At 36.9% G+C, this 12,930-nt stretch overlaps 1 long non-coding RNA gene across 1 annotated transcript; it reads right to left on the minus strand.

Moving 5' to 3' along the window:
* Window positions 1-6,910: 6,910 nt before the first annotated feature.
* LOC134203636 (uncharacterized) lies at window positions 6,911-8,229 on the minus strand. Its single transcript, XR_009977655.1, has 4 exons — window positions 8,107-8,229; window positions 7,758-8,034; window positions 7,631-7,702; window positions 6,911-7,562 (listed from the first exon to the last, which is right to left on the minus strand). It is a non-coding gene; the product is annotated as an uncharacterized LOC134203636 (long non-coding RNA).
* Window positions 8,230-12,930: the final 4,701 nt, after the last annotated feature.

Raw genomic sequence — 12,930 nt, forward strand, 5'->3', positions numbered from 1 at the left:
TGCTTTCGTATATCATGAGGCTAACACTTGATGATACTTTTTATGCCCAGGGAAGTCGAGACAATTTCAATCCGAAAATTTCCTAGACCGGCACCGGGAATCGAACCCAGCCACCCTCAGCATGGTGACCAGATTGCTTTTGTAGCCGCAAGCGTCTTACCGCACGGCTAGGAGGGCTCCAATCAAGTAACAATCAAGTAACAGAAAACTCGAGTACAAAACTTTATAATCGCATGGTTTTATGGTGTTGAATGGTGCTGTGAAGGACTATCAATCATAAGATCCATAAATCGAATCCAGTTTATATTTTATTTTATTGCAATTTTGCTGCAATCGAAGGATGTTTCAAGGCTCCACCCCTTGCGATTTTTAGATCACAAGCGAATTATAATTGATGGCACACACGCAAAGATTTTTTTCAAATACTTGCAACACAGTTAAATGTTCAGTAGTGAAACAAGTTGTGCTGCTTGGGATGCGTACAACTGGATTACTTTTTTTGATATTTATGAGTGGAATGCAAGTTCTCCTGAATTTGTTAGCAATGTAATGGTAATTCTCGCTGAAACCGGGCCACTATTTGCACGAGGTTCTTAAAAATGCCTAAATTTATATTCTTTCGAAAGCTTTCGGCGAGTATATTAAGCATCCGAGTTAAATTCTTCAGAAAGATGAACCCCTCGTTAGTTATACACGAAATCATTTCAATGGACCCCTCGATTTTTGTCAATTCTTGACTCACCAAAAGTATCATAACTCCAACATTTCTCAGCCGATCGTAGAGATCAGCATATCGTTGGAAAGAGGAAGAGTGTATCCTCAATTTGCAATAGTAAAAATAGAAGCAGCCATATTGGATTTGGCCGCCATCTTGGATTTCTTTTTAAAAACTAATTTTCCGTCAGGTTTGCAACCACCGATTTCGAATATTAATACATCGATGGAAGGCTTGGCTTATGTTTTGCATTGTGTCAAAAAATCTCAGGTGTATGTTTTTTCTATCAAAAGTTATGTACGATTTACCAAACTATTTTTTGAAGGCCTATCTGACCAAAGAACATTATTTTTTTGGTTAATTTGATAATAGGACGTCAGTTCCTTGATTTCATACACTATTTTAAGCCAAATATGTTTCAAAAATGAAAAGCATATCTACTACAGTATTTTATTTGAAGGGCTCAAAAGTTTGGAGCATAACGGAGCCGTTTTCAAGTTATTGTATTAAATAATTCAAGAATTTTGGTATTGGTAAATAATACATAATTTTTGATAGAAAAAACATACACCTGAGATTTTTTGACACAATGCACAATATAAGCTAAGCTTTCCATCGATGTATTAATATTCAAAATCGGTGGTTGCGAACCTGGCGGAAAAATAGTTTTCAAAAAGAAATCCAAGATGGCGGCTAAATTCAATATGGCTGCTTCTATTTTTACTATTGCAAATTGAGGATACACTCTTCCTCTTTCCAACAATATGCTGATCTCTACGATCGGTTGAGAAATGTTGGAGTTATGATAATTTTGGTGAGTCAAAAAATGACAAAAATCGAGGGGTCCATTAAAATGATTTCGTGTATAACTGACGAGGGGTTCATCTTTCTGAAGAACTTAACTCGGATCCTTAATATACTCAAAGCTTCGAAAGAATATAAATAAGGGCATTTTTAAGAACCTCGTGCAAATAGTGGCCCAGTTTTGGCGAGAATTACTCAATACTCCAATGGTGGTCACCTTTGCTTATTTCAATCACAGCGATTGCTTTTTCGGCATATTTAAATTCTATTCCAGGCATAAGCAATTTTCACCCAATCTCTCAACATCTTAATCTTTCATTTGTTCTCGGAACGGTAGAAAATGCGACGTAAACAAAAATATGAACGTGTCACGACAATGTGATTCCAGATGATATTCTTCATAACAATTTTATTTTTATTTGCATAGAAAAGTTTCAACTGGTAACTGAGGAAATGCTAATAGAAGGTTGAATACTTTTTTCATCGAAAAACATTTTGCGATTTTTTTCGCGGTACGATATTCCGCGGAATGTATCAACTCTCCGAAAGACATTTTGCGGAATGTACCTTTTCACCGAAAATCATTCCGCTGAATTCAGTTAGAATAATTATCATTGAAATATTTGCCGATTTCTGATTAATTAAACCCAGTTTTTTACGCGGTTGGAATTAGTTAATTTCTTGGTTAACCTGAACTTTCCCAGCTTTTTAAATACCCCTGAATTTTCTTTTGTTTTTTTGTGAATTTTCTGGTGGGGTTAACTCATTGTTTCATTGACACTGAAGGCCTTAAACGACTAAAACCAAACCGTATGAAAAACCTGGGTGTACATACAATACAGGCCAAATTCTTTTTGAATTACAATTAAAATAATGAAAGAAGGTAATGCTTTCTTTGATTGACCGCTTGCAGTCGGTATAACGCAAAGTAACAATGCCTTTCTTGAAATAGACACATTTGCTCGGTATGTATAAAGAAAATAAAGGAGGTACCGTGAACCCCCGATAATTTTTACAGTACCTCATTCAAATTAACGGGGTTCATTTTCAATTTGACCTTATGTTTACTCTATTTGCATCAGAAAAACTAGTTTCTGCGGCTCTCTTTGCTGGTTTGTTTTGATTCTGCGTTCCGTTTCACAATATTCCATTTTTCTTTTCTCGATTCCACGTGCTAAATGACGTTTGAACCATTTATAATTTGAAGAAGGTTCAAATTAAAAAGTGTTCAGATTAAATAAAAGCGGTCATATTACCGGGGGTCCACAGTAGTCCTTTCTATGAATTAACGTTTCTGCCCGGTATAAAGCAAAGGGAAGTATAATGCCTACTTTGATTGGATGCTTCTGCCCTAAAGATGGTCCGGTTTCACATTTTGCAAACCCGAAACCGGATTTTTTTTTGACAAGCCCGAACCTGACCTGTACCCGGAGAATTTTTGCATTTGTAAACTTGTACTCGACTCAAACCTGATATAATTCTAATTATTTAAGCCCGCACTAAATTTTTGCCCGAAAATTCAAACTCAAAATTGAAAAAAAAAACTAAGCTCAAACAACGAACAAGCCTCACAATTAACACAACTGAATAAAGTAATATTCAGTGTTTTATTTCTTAAGCCCGTACCCGGAACCGGACTCAATTTTTAATATCTCACAAACCCGTACCCGACCGCACCCGAGATTGCACTAATTTTCATACTGGAAGCCGACCTGAAACTGTTGGTTTTCGGGTTTCAAACCCGAAACCCATCCATCTGTAGTCTGCCTGTTATAAGGCGAAAGGAGATGATAATGCCTATAGATAGTAGAATCTATAGATGAGCGAAAAGCATGGCTGAGTCGATTTTTTTGCCCGTGCACACGCGCATATGACGTCACAGCCCTTAACGTTTCCATTGAAATCGTGACGTCATGCTCGTTTGGAGACAGAGGATTTATCTTCGCTCATCTATATATTCCACTATCTATAATAATGCCTTCTTCTAAAGAACATGTTTTCTCGGTATAAGGCGAAGGGAGGTAATGCCTTCTTTTAATGGATGCATCTACCCGATATAAGGCGAAGGAAGTTGACAATGTCTTCTTAGAAATAACGCGTCTGTCCGGTATAAGGTCTTCTTTGAATGGATGCATCTGCCCGGTATTAGGCGAAAGGAGTTTATAATTCCTTCTTTAAAATAATGCGTCTGCCCGGTGTATGGTAGTTGATAATGCCTTCTTTGAATGGATGCGTCTGCCTGATATAAGGCCAAAATGAGTAAATAAACCTTCTATAAACTTCAATAACTAATCCCAAGTGACAATTTCCATGCTTCTTGCATTTATTTAATTCTTAAGCATATTTATAATACCAAGCACCATAGCTATTTGATCGGTTTTATTGTCGCTCTTATTGCTATCAATAAACTGCTCATTAACATACTGAAAAAGCTTCAAATGTCAAACGTCAATTGATCATATGAGCTGCTTTACGGTTGTGATGAAGACTATGTAAATTCTTTTTGCAAAACTCCAAATCCACATTTTTCGGTCGTAATATGGTCAAACGTATAACCCCAATAACAATATTTGCATTGCAAAAGTTTATAACAGTTGTTTGATAAGAGCAACATTTTATGATCAAAATTTATGATGGCCATATTGGAAACGAAGAAGCTTTTTTATATCAATGAAAATTTATCACCGAAAATTATGATTAGATGATGTTTTCACCAAGCAGAATACTGTTTTTGTAATTGATTTGCATTAAAAATATATTGTGGTGGAATATTGATAGAATCAGTGAAGAACTGCGACGTTTCTGTAATTATTATTGTGAATCTATTTTACAGAACTACGTTATTTTGAGGGCGCGTGGTGTTCAATGTTATTTTTTCACTAGTTTTCACCATGAAATCGAACGCGCACCTTATTTCTATGGAAGTAGAATGAAAAAAATATTATTTTGCAGTCATCTTCATCATGATTTTCATCAACAGTTTATTTTGTTATTATTCTACTGCTTTTTTGTTTCTCTTTTTTCAAAGCGACATTTTCCACAGCTACCGCTGCCAGGTTTAAAAAGGATTTCTAAATACTCTTATAATAGGTTTATAGTGGTTATCCAGAGAGGGCCACTTGTCCATATCGTACTCTTATAGTGGTCATCAGAAGGCTGTCGTGTGATAGTGGGATTTATTGTTAGATCTTAAAATTAGTTCTTGAAAACCGTTCCTAGAGGGGAATGAAACTTGAAATGTTACTTGGGATCTGCCCGCTATTAGGCGAAGGAAGGATATAATGCCATATTTAAATGAATTCGTTTTCTCGGTATAAGGCAAAAAGAAGAAATAAAGGGTTATTCACAAGGGGTGGGTCGCTGAGCACAGTTCAATATGTGTTCATTACACTTCTTGTAATTCTTGGTGCCACAGTGTGCCATAAATTGTGCCTCACCTTAAGTATGGCACATTGTCATATTGACAGTCAGAAATATCTGGCAACACTAGCGACTGTAAACATCAAGAGAGTGAAATGCCTGTCATCCGCGATAACTCTGAACTGCTTGAGTGCTTGCCGTGATGGGGGAAAAATCAAAATCATCGACTACAGGATTGGAATCATAGCAAAAAAGTAAAATGTTGTAGCGCATCAAAGAAATCGAACGGAAACAGCGATCATTTTTGTGGTGCTTCCTTGAGCCTCGCACACAATAGAACGGAACAGGTAACGGTAATTCGGAAGAAGATATGGTGTACCGCTGCTACACAATCAAAGAAATTACCAAAACTCCCCTTTATAAGCATCGGTAGCAGTACATATCCTAATGATTTGGCAGTGGCAAAAATATAGGCTCAAAAGGACACAAAGGAACACCATTAATTACGTAACGCTTAGAGGGAGGAGGGGGTTGCCTGAACTGTGACGATCCATACAAATTGTTCAGATGATTCATGCAAAAAGTGTGATTGAAGGAAAAGGGGTTAAAATCTGCCATTTTCAGCGTTACGTATTTCCCCAAGTTAAAGGTATCATTTCGAACAAATACGCCAATATTATGTTGTCTGTTGCTTGTTGAGCAAAAGCACAGTATTGTCTGTTTCCTTGGTAACAAAACGCGCTGACCATTTTTAGGCACTATCAAAATCGTCGCCAGCATCTTTATTCTAAAATTATGTTAGTTTTATTAGAAAATAATGTCAATCTGCATTAAAAACAGGACTCAATTTTGGGAAATAATGTGATTATTGAGTATATAAAATTTTGTTCACAGTTGATTTGACAGATCTTATGGCCATTTCTGCTGGCGACGATTTTGGCGTCAATTTGTTTTGCGACGATTTCAAATCGTCGCGGCCGATAAGGTGGGAAATTGATAATACTTTTGGCAAAACGATTTTCTTTCATGAAAATTTGTGATTTGCATGATCGACTGATTTGTAATTTTCAAACATCGGCTCATTCAAACTTCGAGCATTGAAACACAAAGGCAAACATCTACACTATATTTTTATTTACTTCCTTCAAAAGATATTTTAGTTACTAGATAAAGATTGTCGCTGTCGTCGGTGTCCGGAACATCTTTTGCTGGCGAGGATAGGGGAGCTAAATGTCAAAGAAGGAAAATCCATACGATTTGACTGGTATGTACCTGGGTGGTGCGGATAGAATCGATTTGGTTGTCAAACTGAAGCCAAAATTTTCTATTGTGCCGGAGCCAAACATTGAAGATTGTGGTTATGTTCGTTTCTGATCTAATCTTGAGAAGTATTGTAATTATTTGGGGAAAAATAAAAATAAACTTTGTTTGAGTTTTGTTTTCTTTGTAACAACCTGAATAAAATATCATAAAAATATCATTAATTCTATTGTTACATCACCATTGATTACATAAGAGCGACCATTAAATATAATGTAATTTTGAAAATAAAATCACAATCGAAGTTATGGTTTTGCACCATTTAATGTATGATAAATGGGACTTTTACAATTGAAAATAGGGGTTGTTATGTATCTTTACAATAAAATTTTCGAAAATTTTCCATACAAATTTCAGACCAAAACAATAGTTATTAATGTTCTTCTATGAGATGATTTTTACGGTCGTGACAATAAAAAAATATTGTATTTCTAATGTTTTTCGTTTCCTTTATTTATTGTTTTACATTAAAAATCCGTTAGCATATATTCTTACGTTTCATAAGACTAGTTAATACTATATATAGGTATATACCATTCAATTTCACTACTTTATTCCTTTGCAGATATGTATTCCAACATTAGCATAAGGGTCGAAATAAAGCCCCAAACGCAATACAACGGAACGGCGACGGAAACGGAAAATTTGACACTTAGTCCATATATTTTATGTCAAATTTACCGTTTCCGTCGCCGTTTCGTTGTTTTGCGTTTGGGGCTTAAGTATCTGCAGAGTAACAAAGTTGTGGCATTGAATGGAATCGTACTAACTCATCTTATTCCAAGTAAACATATTTCACGTATTAAGCCCAAGCAATAATTTTCCATTTTAAATTAATTATTCAATACCTACAACAAATTAAATTTTGTACAAACTTATGTTGAAAATAGAAACCTTACAAGGTTTTTAATAGAGAGACCTAACCTTTTTTCATGTACAATGATGATTTCTAGTATTAAGATACTTTATTTCAGTTTATTTTTTGAGATTTTATTTTGTTATATGTAATTTGAATTAAAATAAAATTAAATAAATTCGAAAATTGAGAAAAAAAAACAGATTAATATTTACCTACTTGGAATTTAATTGAAACTAAATGAAAATAATGCATAAAAACGTCAAGTCAAGCCTTACAGTTGAGTATCGTAAATATTACAAAGTGGTGGACTTAACTCGAACTGTACGAACTGTGTAGTGAAAACATTCCACTATTGAATTTTAAACGATTTTCTGTACAAAAATGGTCGTTTGAAAGTCTGTGCACTAATTTGTAGATTGGATTCCTTTCACGCATACAGGTATGCTCCCATTCCTTGAATCATCTATGTTGAAAACGAGGTCGAACATTCAACATCGTCAGTTGCTGTTTGGGAGTTGAAGTAGAAATGAAATTACTATTTTATCACTTTCAAACGTGACAAAGCAACTTACTTCATTGTCAGCTTCTCACTGGATACTCTGGAAGAACTTGGGCAAATACCGATTATTCGAGACAAGAGGGTCCTGCAATATGAGTGTGTGATAAACAAAATAATTGAAGTCCAAAATCTTATCTTACCGTAGCAAATATAGTCCGTTCGAATGGGCGGATGTTCCTTGGGATCTTCAGATGAATATAGGTACATGATGGAACAGGCCAACGACAGTCCATTGCACAGCGCAACAGCAGAAGTCTAGTGGACGATTTTGATTCTGTCGCCGTTAGTATTGAAGCGGGGTTTCTAAAAACAAAACGGTCCGTATTGCGGCGCGGCTCCCGTGTTCCGATGGCTCGGTGTGATTTCTGTGGTCCATTCTTGGTGCAAAATTCCCAGAAGGAACGATAATGTTTTTGCCTGAAAATGTAATACATCAAAATCTTTACGAGTGTTATTGGACAAAAATAAAAACACCATAAATCCACTTACCATCATGAAAATAGTCTCATATGACCGCTGCTCCACTGCTTGGCCACAACCAAGTTCTCCCAAAACAATTCCAGCTTCCAAAACTTGTTTGTGTGATTCATAAACAAAGTGGACTGTCAGTTAAGCGCCAGCACACACTCTCAATAGAAACAACACAAAATTCAAATAAAAAAAATACAAAATTGTTTAGTCAATTATTGAATAATTTCAATTAAATATAAAATTTGTAATGAACATATTGATGTTCCATGAATATTTAAAATAAAGGAAAAAAATGAACAATAAGATCAATTGAAAGTCTATTGTTTTCATTAGTGGTTTTATCATACAAAAATATTCTAAAAAAAAGTATTCTTTTTGTTATTAAACATTATTTTATCAATAATAAAAGAGAAAAATATTAAACAGTGATAAATAACCAGAGAAAAATGATGCACAGTACAGAACAATATAAACATAATAGATTGTACTAGAAACATTAAAATTTATTGTTATTAAAGTGTATGTACAATAAAAGAATTTTTCTTTCGTCAAAATATTACAATAAATGTACAATAGATAGTATTGTTTACCATATAATTCATAATATTTCAATGGGAAATACAAAACAAGTTACTGTAAATTTTTATCCGGGAAATATTCTCACATTATATTTCGAGTGGAAAATTAGTAGGAATGCAACTAAAAAGCACTCGTTATGAAATTTCACGAGATTCAGCAGCTGATTGGAGCACGAATGTATGTAAATAATCGTAAAGTCATGTAGAGTCTAGTCAGCGTGGAAAGAGAAATTCGAAGAGCGGGAAATGTTTGACAACCAAGTAACTGCAAAATAATTTCGTTTATGGGAGTGATTTCAAAATATCCCTCTACTCGCTTGAGGGCAGAAAAGCGACTCTATCCGCAGCACCCAGGTATGTACCACACATGTTTCGGACAGCAGAACAAAGGGAACCGAAGTGACAATCTTTATCTAGTAACTAAAACATCTTTTCTTCCTTCTCTTTAATAATTTTGTTCCCAATGCTCCATATAAAGAATTGTAAACATTGCCCTCGTGTGAATTCACTCGATTCACTCGTATTTAAACGCGGTCGAAAGAATGTAAATATTGTCCTCATATGACGTCAGGTGACGTCATGTTATACACTCGTTTCAAGTCAAAACAAAAATTTAGCAATGTTGCCAGTATTTTCTATTCTGATCACTCTAATGTCAAAAGTGTGCCGCAGAGTGTGCCACGCGGTGCCTCACTTGTGAGTAAAATCTTTAAAATGTGTGCTTGGAACATTGTGCTCAGCGTCCCGCCCTTGGTTATTCATTAAAACGTCTATCCGTAACAAATTAAAGAAAGGAGATAATCATAATTATATCTGACCCGTCTGCCAGATATTATAAAGGATTTGTAAGGGGCAATTGAAATTTTGAAAGCTACTTCTACATATTTTGGGAGGCGTACCTTAGCCGTGCGGGATGATACTTGGCTGCTAAGTATGTCTATGCTGAAGGAGGCTAAACCGACCGGTCTATGAAAATCATCGAAAAAAAAATTCGGCTTTTTTAGGTACTTATAGAAGTTTTAATGTGTTAATCTCGTATTATACGAATGTAAAAAAAATGGTAACGTGACTTAGAAACTTCGCATGTAATAATTGTAGAAGTTCTGAATGAACACTCTGCCATTATTATTAAAATGTTCCGCGCAATGGTGCATTCCCCAAAATGGTGCATTCCGCCAAAAGTTATTCGGCGAAAAGTTCAAATCCGCCAAATGTCGTACCGCGAAAAGTTACATACCACCGAATGTTTTTCAATGAAATGTTCAACCGCGAAAATTAATTCCGCAAAATGGTTTTCGGCAAAATGTCATACAATCCTAATAGAATATCACGTTCCAGTAGGAATGAGAGTAGAAAAAGTTACTTCAAAACCGTAGTAGTTTTACGCTTTGAATTTGAGATAATTCTAAATAACATTAAGTCGTCAGCGTATTAGATAGTTTTCTGTTAATGATGAAGGAATATTTTCATATTAGATAAGCTTCCTGAAATTTTTTGCAGCACGGTGTGGCTAGAAGTTCTTCTGCCGAAGTGGCTGTTTTCCATTTGAGGTTACACTTTTAAAGGTATTTTATTTGTTTATTTGAGTTCTAGTGATATCCGAATAAATAAGATCGTAAACTTAGAATCATCGTGTGGTGACGATTTGCAGGTGGGTGTTTATTTGATTGTTAAATTAAAAACATTCCCATCGGCATATTGCGACGAACGACGGTTGCTTAAAATCTATATTTTTATCTTTCCCTATACTAAGTATTATTTTCTATAATTGGATCAATCAGGAGTAGAATGCATGGTTGAATAATATTGAGTATTGTGCGAGATGAATGGGAGACTTTTCATAATAATGAATCATAATCTACTTCCGGAATCATTATTTACTTCCGGTAACTGATGCTTTTCCGGCTTTCAGCTACTCCATACCGTTCGACCGTATTGTCAGTGCACCTGCATCTGAATCGAGCATATTATCGGCAGTTACTGCGATTTTGGATCCGGAACACCCTGTAACAAGTACTGAGAAAGTCCCTAAGCCACTCGACCCAGTCGTGCCATCCACTGCCATCCGCCATCGTCGTCGTCCCGGTCATGTGGTGATGGAAGATGGTATACGGGACTTCCGATCTGCTTCACCAGGCGAGCATAATCACGTTAATGATCTGTCGCTGCCTGAAAATTTCAGCTCAGTTTCGACTTCCGTCATGGACACCGCTCCCTCTAGGTGTCTACGAGTGTTTTATCAAAATACTAGAGGACTTTCTACCAAATTGAACGACGTTTATCTGGCTGTGCTTGACACGTGTATGATGTTTATGTGTTCACCGAAACCTGGCTTGATGGGAGAATCAACTTACTCCAACTTTTCGGTGACAATTTCGCTGTTTATAGAGTGGACCGCAGTATATTCAATAGCTCTCGCGTGCGCGGCGGTGGTGTTCCAGTTGTTGTTTCCAATGAACGTGTTTCCTGCCAGTTCGCCGTCGGACAATTCAATTCAATTGAGACTGTTTGGGCCAAAATAAGAAGTCTCTCTCTAGTCACCAACGTTTTCATCGGCGCCTCGTACATTCCTCCTGACCGACGACATGATAACAGTGCAGTGGCGTAGCCAGAAAATTGTTCTGGGGGGGGTTTTCTGAACTTTTTTTTTTTCGAAAAAAAAAATTTCATCCAAAAATTTTGTTTCTGGGGGGGGTTTTATACCCAAAACCACCCCCGTGGCTACGCCACTGTTACAGTGTAATACAACTCCACCTTGGTGCTACTGAAATTGCCTCCGCTTTGGCCTTATCATCGGATGTGGTTCTTCTGCTGGGAGCTTCAATCAACCAGGACTTGTCTGGTCTTTTCCCACCACGTATATTTGTTTCCTGATCCGATTTTGTCTGCAACTACACCTGCTAACCGCCAACTAGTCGATGGGATTGCTTTTCTTGGACTCAGCCAAATCAATCAGATTTCCAACTTTCAATCAAACATGCTCGACTTGGTGTTTATCAATGATTCTTCACTGCATGAGGCTCCGGACGCCGTTGTGCCGTTTGACAACTATCATCCTGCGTTGGATATATCAATTGACAACGAATTCAATCAAGGTTTCGATGGACCTATGGTGACGATCGACTCAATTTTCCCAACACCGATTTTCAACAGCTCCGACAATGCTTGTCCCATATTGACTGGAATGTTTTAGATCGCTTGGATATCGAATCAGCTGTAGAATGCTTCAACTGTCTGCTACGTGACTGCGTTTCAGTCGTTGTACCGAAGCGAAAGCCTCCGAGGAAACCACCGTGGACTAATGCTCTTTTACGGAACCTGGAAAGAGTGCGCGCTTATACTTTTCGACGGTGTGCCTTCACTAAACGGAACTTCAACTTCGCCAGCAATGATTATCGGTGCTATAATAAACTCCGTTACTAACACTATGTTCATCTCACGCAACGAAATCTCCGACGACACCCCAAGAAGTTTTGGTCTTTCGTGAATTCTAAAAAGAAAGGAATCTGAACTGCCATCAAGTGTTTTTCTCGATAACGTCATTGCGCTGAATACTGAGGATAAATGCAGCCTTTTCGCTAAACATTTATCAAGTGTATTCTCGGGCCTTTCGCCTTCTCAGGTTGACATTGATAGAGCTGTAAGTGGAGTACCTAGCAATGTAGTGAATGTGGATGTCTTTCGAGTAGACGTTCAAATGGTACTGTCAGCGAACATCAAACCAAAACATCATTTTCTCCTGGACCTATCGTTCTTCCATCGGCCGTGCTAAAAATGCTCCGATATGGTCCAATGCACCGAGTTCATCATTGACGTTTGAGCGGTGCGCTGTTTACTATGAATGAATACTTTTCATTCATCGAGTTCATGCCAGTGTTCATTTTTAGTAAACAGCGCCCGTCTCAAACGTCATTGTGTTCATTCAGTGCATTGGACCATTTTAGCTGCGCCACTTTGTCTTCTTCAACCTATCGCTCCAGCAGAGGAAATGTCCAGTGCAGTGAAAATGCTTTACTATGCTCCCAGTTTTCAAGACAGACGATGAACGAGATGTGCGAAACTACCTTTCTGGAGTTCCACAAGGTAGCACCCTTGGACCATTGCTATTCTCGCTTTTCATAAACGATGTAATCTTCATTCTGCCACGTGAAGGTATGCTGCTGTTGTTTGCCGATGAACTTAAAATGTATTTAGTTGCTCGAGACCTCACTGACTGCTATGAACTACAGAACCTTCTTGAAATGTTCCATGGATGGTGTACTCG

This window comes from Armigeres subalbatus, unplaced genomic scaffold (assembly GCF_024139115.2).
Source record: "Armigeres subalbatus isolate Guangzhou_Male unplaced genomic scaffold, GZ_Asu_2 Contig2020, whole genome shotgun sequence".
In the NCBI taxonomy this organism is placed as follows: domain Eukaryota; kingdom Metazoa; phylum Arthropoda; class Insecta; order Diptera; family Culicidae; genus Armigeres; species Armigeres subalbatus.